Source organism: Podarcis cretensis (assembly GCF_951804945.1).
Source record: "Podarcis cretensis genome assembly, chromosome: 11".
Taxonomy (NCBI): Eukaryota; Metazoa; Chordata; class Lepidosauria; order Squamata; family Lacertidae; genus Podarcis; species Podarcis cretensis.
Window position 1 is genome coordinate 44,324,643 of NC_137180.1, and position 9,182 is coordinate 44,333,824.

General features: G+C 41.6%; 1 long non-coding RNA gene across 1 annotated transcript; it reads right to left on the minus strand.

Moving 5' to 3' along the window:
- Positions 1 to 1,537: 1,537 nt before the first annotated feature.
- On the minus strand, positions 1,538 to 8,792 carry LOC307226441. Its single transcript, XR_013843423.1, has 3 exons — positions 8,747 to 8,792; positions 6,746 to 6,837; positions 1,538 to 1,990 (listed from the first exon to the last, which is right to left on the minus strand). It is a non-coding gene; the product is annotated as an uncharacterized lncRNA (long non-coding RNA).
- Between the last annotated feature and the right edge of the window lie 390 nt (positions 8,793 to 9,182).

The window sequence follows — 9,182 nt, forward strand, 5'->3', positions numbered from 1 at the left end:
CAGCCAGCATATCAAATGGTGAGGGATAATGGACGCTGTATCCGAGCAACATCTGGAGTTCCCCATCATTGTGATAAATATTTGTCCTAAGACTCTGTGGCAGACTGACCAATCCACATGGTTACTTCAACGCCATGACTCTTGACTGGCTCCTCTCCACCCTGCTACAGAACACCAGAGGTGTCGAGTCTGGGTGGAAAATACAGGAAGGTTAAGGTCTGTGGAAGGTCAGAAGAGAGCAGACACAGTGGGAAGAATCCATTTGAATTCCAAATATCCTTTCAGCTAGTTACAAATACCTTATTATGGAGGATGGATATTAAATAGTAGATGATGGATGGACCCCTTGTTAAGTTGTGGGCGAACATATCAGACGACACAGCGATTCTTCCAAAGCAGCTCTTTATTTGTAAGCTGGAACAGAACTGAACTGAGGAGCTTCATTTGCATACAAACTATCCAATCACTGAACGTCACTTTTGATCCTTCATTTGCTTAACTATCTACAGTATCCCCCTGCTGGCCCAGGGTGAAAACTTCAGTACATAACACCCCTGGATGGTTAAGTCCAGTTGAATTCGAGTATTGGGTGTGGCACTCATCTCTGCTTTCAAGGGAGCCAGCATTTGTCCTCAGACAGCTTTTCTAGGTCCTGTAGCCAGCATAACTAAACTGCTTCTGGCGCACAGAATACCGTGGCACATCATGAGTTAAAGGGCACCAAATGGCAGCTGAATCTCTGTGGTTTATTGTTATTTGTGGTTTTATGCCAGCCTCCAGCAGCCCTCTAAAAAAACAGAATTGTTACATAAACAAGAACTGGAAGGGAGTTTGGTGCAAGGCTGAGCATGGCTGGGACCTGCTGTTGTGTTATTTAGTTGTATTCCAAATAATAATCGTTGTTCCTCTGTCCTTCTGTCTTCATCACCTAAAAATGCAAGTATTTCGCAGAAAGAAGAGGCACACTGGTTCCCCATCGGAAGGACTAAGTTGCTTATTACCAATTTTGTGGTTTGGCTGAGCATGTTTGGAAGTTCTGGAAGTTACAGCAAAGCCAAAGTCACATCAAGATATACCTAAAACTGAGCTCATTGCCAGTGATCCTGGCGATCTAGGGAGGCATTGTTTCAGATGATGCATTGTGTTATACTGAAAGACAGCGAGTGTTGTGGGGTCAGCCTGGAGCAAATTCTGATTTGTCCATCTTTCATGGTTGTCCTATAACATGCACAAGTCTTGGGCTTGTTTGAAACATACCCTTTTCTCAATATGTGACAATCCATATACTGCTCTTTGGGGACATCAGTGCCTCTTGGCTAAGCTAGAGGACAGTGCCAACAAACAATAGAGTTTGGCCAATAAACAATAGAGCCACTGAACTATAAATGGGCAGGCACAAAACAGATTCTGTATAGGAGAAAGTGACCCACTTTTTGATAGCAGCATGACCCAATTAAATCCACACTGAAAAATAATAATAGACAATTCAGCCTAAAACCGTTGAAACAGGAAGTACGCAGAACACAGGAAGCTGTTTTATTAAGAAGTGGAAATACTCATAGATCACCAGTTTTTTTTTCCTGATTTATAGAGGATTTCTGATTTATAGAGGATTTGAAAATAATAACAAAAACAGGAGATTATACATTTTTCCCAAGAACCTGACAATAATGTCACAATGTTCCTTTGTTCCATGCTGTGACATCTTGTTGCCTGCTTTTGCATGTAATAATCATGGAATTACAACTTTTTCTCTAAAAGGTTAGATCTCATACCAGAAAATGATGACATTGGAGTTTTGATTCAGAGCTGCATGCATAGACAAGTCTCCTACTGCAATCCATGGCTCTTGACAACCATACAGGGAACTGTTTCCCATGCTGATAATTAGAGATAGAATTTTCTGAACAATCTTGATGTTGAGCTTATCCATGCAATTTTTTCTTGCTCCTTGAACTTGAAGAGAAATAAGGTTTTCCACCCACCGTTTCTATCAAAAATCCAAACTATTTTTATATGTTTATAATATGTATACTTACTTGAGGTTTCCCAAAGTAGAAGCACATAAACAAATGTATACAACAATGCATATAATTGGCAATAATATGTATGTTAATACTTCTAAAGTTATGCATGCAGCTTGAATGCTTCATATGCATTATATACATGTAAATCTTCTATGCATGCAAAACTATGCAAAATTTTGCACACACAAAATAATTATTCAGGTTTTTTTATTTAAAAAACTGGCAATGCATAAGCGGTTCAGACATAAGTGGGCTCTCAGTGCAAGAGGTGGGCTGATAGGGGAAAAGCTTGATCAGGTCAGAACCACCAAATTACAGTACTGTATATATTGACTTAAAACATGCATATCCTCGAACCCCACTGGCTTCCATGTTCTGCCATATGTAAGGCACCAAGGGTATTGCTAAGATGATGGTGATAGCAGGACTGAGAACAACAGTGCTCTCCAGATTTGCAATTCCCAGCAACTGCTATACAGAGGTGCGTTCAGTGTGTTCAAGGTGCATTCAGTCACCTTCAGTGAAGGCAACCTGAAGCCTCTGGAGCGCAGCGGGAGCTCCTGCTGCTCCCCTCGCTTGTGGGGCTGGCGGTGGGTTGCCTAGCCCTGGGCTAGGGCCATGCCAGGACCACAGGATGAGCTTCGGTTGATTTTCATCGATTTTGCTCCCTTGTTTGGTGTTTACCCTTACAGACTACCAGCCAGAGAGGCAGGAGTCAGTTATAGTATGTTTCCAGTGCCTAAGCCAATACTGTTAGGATATTACCGTTCCACCTTAAAAGGGAGCAGGCTTTGTGAGTCACAGAGTCTGCGTATTTCCTGTTCACAGGAAGTTTATGTTTTGTTATTGCTTTCGTTTCTCTCTCTGTGCCTGAACACACAAGCAGGCAGTCATGTTTTTTCCTTTGTTCTGACCAACGCTGAATAAACTTCTAAATAATGCTCTCCTGCGTGCATCTTTCACTGTACGAATTCTGCTGATAGAGCGTGCATCAGCTCTGGAATGTGGCAAGCTATTTTCTGGAGCTCGTGTCGCTAATTGCTGATACTGTATCTACGGGAGATCGATGGATTGTCCAGAGGTGATGTGGGGGCCATGATGAGCTTTATCTCCCTGGCAGTATCCCAACAAATACCACCCACTTTGCGGTAAAGTTGTGGCCTAAATTTTGCCCATTAACTTAAACCAAAATTGCGTGTAAGTGTGAAGTTATTTACTTGGGGAAGGGCTTGGGGGCCTGGGGGCGCAACAACATTAAGGAAAAAACAACAACCTTGTACTGCATCTGTTTTGAATTTTTGCTAGGAAAGAAAAGGTGAAGGACATTACCTCCTGTTGACCTCTCCCTTCTTACCCCAATACCTCATATTCACAGCTTTGGGTCTCATCTTGTATGCTGGCTAATTTCATATAACCAGCCTTTTTTCTACTCAGTAGTTAAGGCTGATCCCTATCTTGGTTACATGTACTATTTCATATATACAGATCAGGTGCTTGTGATTAAAGATATATCCTCACCACAGCATCATGTTGTTCACAGGAACCTTGGCAGCTCCCATATGCCCTTCTGATTGCCTCAAAACCCTAATGCAGGGATTTAGTATCAGAAATTGAAGCTAATTGCTTCAAGATAAGAGCAGTGCCGGTTGTTATATAATGGAAAATAAATAAGACAGATTGTTGTCTCAGATTAGGGCACTGGGCTGTTTTAGCTCTGAAAGGTTTCCATCATAAATGCAGTTCTTTATGATGAACATTATACTGTGCTGATCTATTTCCAGGTCAGTTTTAGGCAAATAAACTTGACTGGAGCAAGTTGAACCCCATTTATTTCACCAGGACTCACATCCTCATATTTTGGTTTTACCTATCATTTTATTTCTTAAGTATTAACCCATGTGAGAGACATGTTGTGGTGTTCCTCCTGTTCAGATACCATCATCATCTTGTTAATAATTTTATATTCATTGGAATAATCATACTACTTATATACCCATGTATTTCATTGTATTACAGTTTCAAGCACTTCTTCCTTCTTCCTTTCTTTATTTCCTTCAATTTATTTCCCCACTGAAATATATATATATGAATAAGATACCACCCTCATCTTAATTATCATTTGGTATTATCTTTTTCCTTCTTTTCTTCTCCTACAAATGTGCAACGCAGTCATCATTCCTGCCCAAATCTGATTCGTTTTGCTGTTGCAGCCTTAGCCTAGCCTGTTAGGGTCGTTTACTGTTTTCAGTATATTCTATGTTTTATGTAATCATTCTGCCTAAGTAGGTGGCTTAGTCTGTTTTCATTGCTGGTCTATAAAAAGTCCTGCAGCTGCCCTTCCAGCTGTAATTAAAACTGACAATTTCCAATGGAAAGTTTTGTTCCAATGAGCATCATAAAAAGATTTTGCAAGAGCCAGGTTTTAAAGAAATGCATTCTCACTTGGTATTAGTTTTACAGAGTAAAATATATTAGGGACGACTTTGCTTGGGCTCTGGATTCTGTTTTGACACTAGACCTATGCATTATGCAGATGTTAAGTTTGATTATGATGCTATCTTTGATAGTTATGTGATGTTTTGAAGGGAGGCCATAGTTCACTGGCAGAGAGCACACTTTGTATGCAAAAGGCATCATGTGCAATCCAGTGTATTTCCAGGTAGAACTGAGAAAGACAGGGACAGAATTACCGTACATATTTTGCTCAAAGAGAAACTCAGAGTTCTGCACAGAGCAAGTACAGTGCTCCACCAGTGTTTGTGCATCTATAACTTGCTACAGCTCCTGTAGGTCTGTGCAAATAATTTCAAAGGTTAAGTTCCCCTCTGGGACTTAATAATGACAGTCGGGATTGAAACAATCAGGGAAGTAAGGAAATGAAAAACCGAGCTACGGCAAATTTAAAAAGTCTTTTACGTATCTCATTGTATTAGTCAGCTTCTTCTGGAATTTCGGTCTGCATTTTTATTACTTTATATTAGTGCTTGTACTGGGAATTGAGATACGTACGTAATTCCCAGCAGATTTTCCATTTACTGTAAATCCTTCCAAGAATTCAGATACAAAGAGCTGATTTACATGCTATCCCCCGCCCCCCCGAGCTGTGCGATCACTGCTGTGCATGATTTGGAAATCATGTCTGGAAACTTAGGAAACCTTAATATTTAAATGTGTGATAATACATAAAATTTGCTTTTCTGTGATCTGTTATGTACAGGGCAGGGCTCTGGGACTGAACTCAGGAAAATATGTCACATGTATCACACATTAGGGCATGACATTTTCAGTTCCTTTGAGGTTGGCTCAAGTCTGCATTTACAAATCAGGCAGTGTAATGTGGTGCAGTTGTTAAGAGTGCTGAGCTTAAATAGGCAGGTCCTTATTTAAACCCTCTGGCCTCCCTCTCAGCTTAGCCTACCTGACAGGGCTGTTGTGATAATAAAAGAGGGGCAAGTGCACCACCCTGAGCTCTTGGGAAGAAGGTGTTAAGTTGTGGGTGAACATATCAGACGACACAGCGATTCTTCAAACAGCTCTTGTTTATTCACAGGCCAGAAAAGAACTAAACTGAAGGGTTCAGCCAGCCTGCTTATATAGAGCTCCAGTACAACATAACTGTAACCACTTTCTGTAACTATCCAATCACTGAATGTCACTTTCAATCCTTTATTTGCATATGTGGACCTGAGTGAAAACTATCCACAGTATCCCCTTGCTGGCCCATGGTGAGAACTTCAGTACATAACAGAAGGGAAATAAATGAATAAATACAGAAGCTCCAGGAAGTGTGTTGGGACCCATGGTTCAAGGGGAGCAACTCTATGCTAAATTGAGATAAGTTGCACCAGCCATGAAGGATTATGGGAGGAATTGAACATTGTGCTAAGGCAATGGTTCTGTCATTGGTTTGCTGGATGAACTGATTCCTCCCTACCCCCCACTGGGGTTCTCTTGACTCCCAATTTGGGGGGTGGCAAGGGGCACATTGGAGAGGAGAACCCCATTGTGCAAACAAATTACAGGGCTTCCACTGAAAGGGACTCATTAGTTGAATCCTGCCCTATAGGAGTGTTAATAACAGTACTGGATATACAATAGCTAAGTAAGAGGATGCTCAAACTATGCATTTGAATAATTATTTGTTGGCTGTGGTAGGGTTATCTTTCCCTTGAAGTCTGCCAAATTAAACTTTTGATGGCCTAAACCCTCATTTCTTTGCAAGTTTCTCTTTAAACAATATCCCCAAAAGGCCATTCTTAACCATAACAATTAGAACACAATGAAAAAAAGCAAACGAAAAGTTAAAAACCAGGAACTTCTATGGAAAACACCCCCCCCCCCAATATAAGTTAAGTCACACTTCATGCATAAGTAATAAATTTGAAGTACTTTGTCCACTTCTGGCCAAAGTTTTGCTTATTTGGGTAACAAATAACTCCATTTTTGAGAGCAAGTACCAACTAAATTTATCTCTGTTGGTCTCTTTCCAAGTAAATACTTCAAGACAGCCTAAAGCACCTTCATAAATTTCAGCAGTGCTATGCATTTACATATGAGCTTTGGGGAGGGAGGTGTTGCATCTCCACAGCAATCTGCTCTAGATTACCAAGTGTTACGAAATGCAAGAGCATGGAAGTATAATATTTATGAGGAATCTAGCTGGTTTTGGGGTGGAAGTGGGAAGACCATATTTCATCGTTATTGAAAATAACACTCACCTTCTATGAGGATTTATCATGCTCCTATATGCTGGGATGGCCGTTGTAAGAAAGTAGGACGAGAGGAGACAGTTCCAGTGTTGTGGTTGTTGCTAGACAAAGAAAACAACTAACTAAGCCCTTGGCCAGCCAATTTCCCCACTGATAAATTTTATGATCCTCTCCAACCGTACCTTTGTGGAGTTGAGGACCTCATTCCCTTGGGGGGAAGGGTTTACTGGCCACCTACCAATGACAACGTATGATTGGGACACATTCTCTGTCTGTCTGTCTTTCCGTCTATTTATTTATCACAAAGTTAGTGCTGGCTGCTCACTAGTCACTTGCCTGCACTGCGCTGACCCACCCGTTCACCACCACACCACCTTGCAATGACCCTTGGAAATCTTCCCATGCCACGTCCCATGTTCCAAGGTCACATCCTTCACACCCCCTGCTTTATACCATCCTGGAGGATTTTTGCATGGCTGAAATGTGTCCCTAAACTCTGATAATGCCCTTTGCTTGCCTGGATGGAGGATACAGAGGGGTGCATATAGAAGCTAACCTGCTACACAAAGGTAACATTAACATTCTTTGCTCTACCCACGTTTGCCTCTGGCCCCACTGGCCTTGCCCATAAGGGAATGAGGCCCTCAGGCTGTAAAAGGTCCCACACCCATCTTAAAATATCAACATGACTAGCCCATCTATTGCCTTGCTTTGAGCAGGACATGCTGGAATTACAGAAGCCACCCCTGCTTCTGATTGTTCTGTTTTGGCTCCCATGAGAGCACGGCCCCCAAAGACACCCATTTTTGGGGACCGTGCTCTCGCATGAGTCAACTGGCTGCCGCAAGAGCACAGTCATGAATGACATGTGTCCTGGTATGTTGGAGTGCATATGATGTGGGTTGTATCTAGAAAGGGGAAATGGCAATCATGGCAATCCTACAGTATAAGAACTGGCCCTAGCCAATCATATAAAAGGAGTGTTGAAGCTCTAAGACCTTGAGATCAACAGAGCCTTTGATGCATTTAGAACAGGAAGAGGAACATTTCTGGCTTGCTGGTCACCATAAATGGTCCCACCTGCCAGTCCTTACTTATCTGCAGCTAACAGAGCTCAATGGGGCTTTGCCCCTCTCCCCTGCAGTAGCTGAAATTAGCTTGGAGTGGTTGGAAGAACCTCCAGAACAGCACATAGGGGGAGGAAAGGAGGAATCACTCCACCTGGTGAGGGGAAATGCTTGTGCAGAGCAAATGTTCGTAATTGTGTGACACTGACTTCCACCCAATATGCTCTACCAGGTAGGAATGGAAGTTCTACCAGACAGGAATAGTTGTTGTTGTTGTTGTTGGTAAAAAACGAAAAAGATATCACACCAAATTGTTGGCCACCATTAATACTAAGCATAATTAGCAAAATAAACCAACAACCATCTGTTTAAATGGGCAGTGCTATTTCAGTTTTTGCACAACTGCAGTTAAAGTCCAGTTTCCTTTGGTCCTGAATGGTACCTGAAAAACCCAATGCTTCATTAATAAATCTGACAACTCGTCTAATCAACCCCTAACCACATGGTTCACCTTGAGTTGAGAGAAGGTGAACTTTAAATCACACAGCCGGTTGTAAAAGACCCTCATTTGTTTAATGTGGTTTTGTTTTGTTTTTATCTCTGACAATCGGATCATCCCTGATTCAATTGACCCAGTGGTGACTTCAGGGTTTTCTCTGTATTCAGTGGAACAAGGAACGAGTTTCTTTCCCACCCCCTTCCTGTGTTTGATGCATCTGATATGCAGAAGAGTAACCTCATGCCATTCATTTCACTTTAAGTAAAATGGCAATGTTAATTTCCCAAGGAGAAACTCTCTGCTTGGATTTTAAATTTATGTATTAATAATATGACTCCAATTTACCTAGCAGGTGTTTTCCCCACCTCCTCGGTTTGTGAGCAGAGAATCTACCTTCATCTGATAAGGTTTTCCATACTCAGAGGAAATTAGTCCTGTACTCACTGACAAGCTGAAGAGCCGTATGCCTTGACTTTCCGTGTGGACCACTGCACTTCCCAAGAGTAGATTTAATTCCCAAGAAAATAAAGAGAGACACTATGGAATAGCTATCATAACTGGTGAGAAACGTAGTCAGGTTTCTGTTGACCATAAGTGCAGAGAAGAACTCTAGATGGTAGATAAAACTGCACTCAGACAACAATTTTGTTTTAATCCATATTAAAACGAATACCGTATTTTTTGCTCTATAAGACTCACTTTTTCCCTCCTAAAAAGTAAGGGGAAATGTGTGTGCGTCTTGTGGAGCGAATGCAGGCTGCGCAGCTATCCCAGAAGCCAGAACAGCAAGAGGAATCACTGCTTTCGCTGCACAGCGATCCCTCTTGCTGTTCTGGCTTCTGGGATTCAGAATATTTTTTTTCTTGTTTTCCTCCTCCAA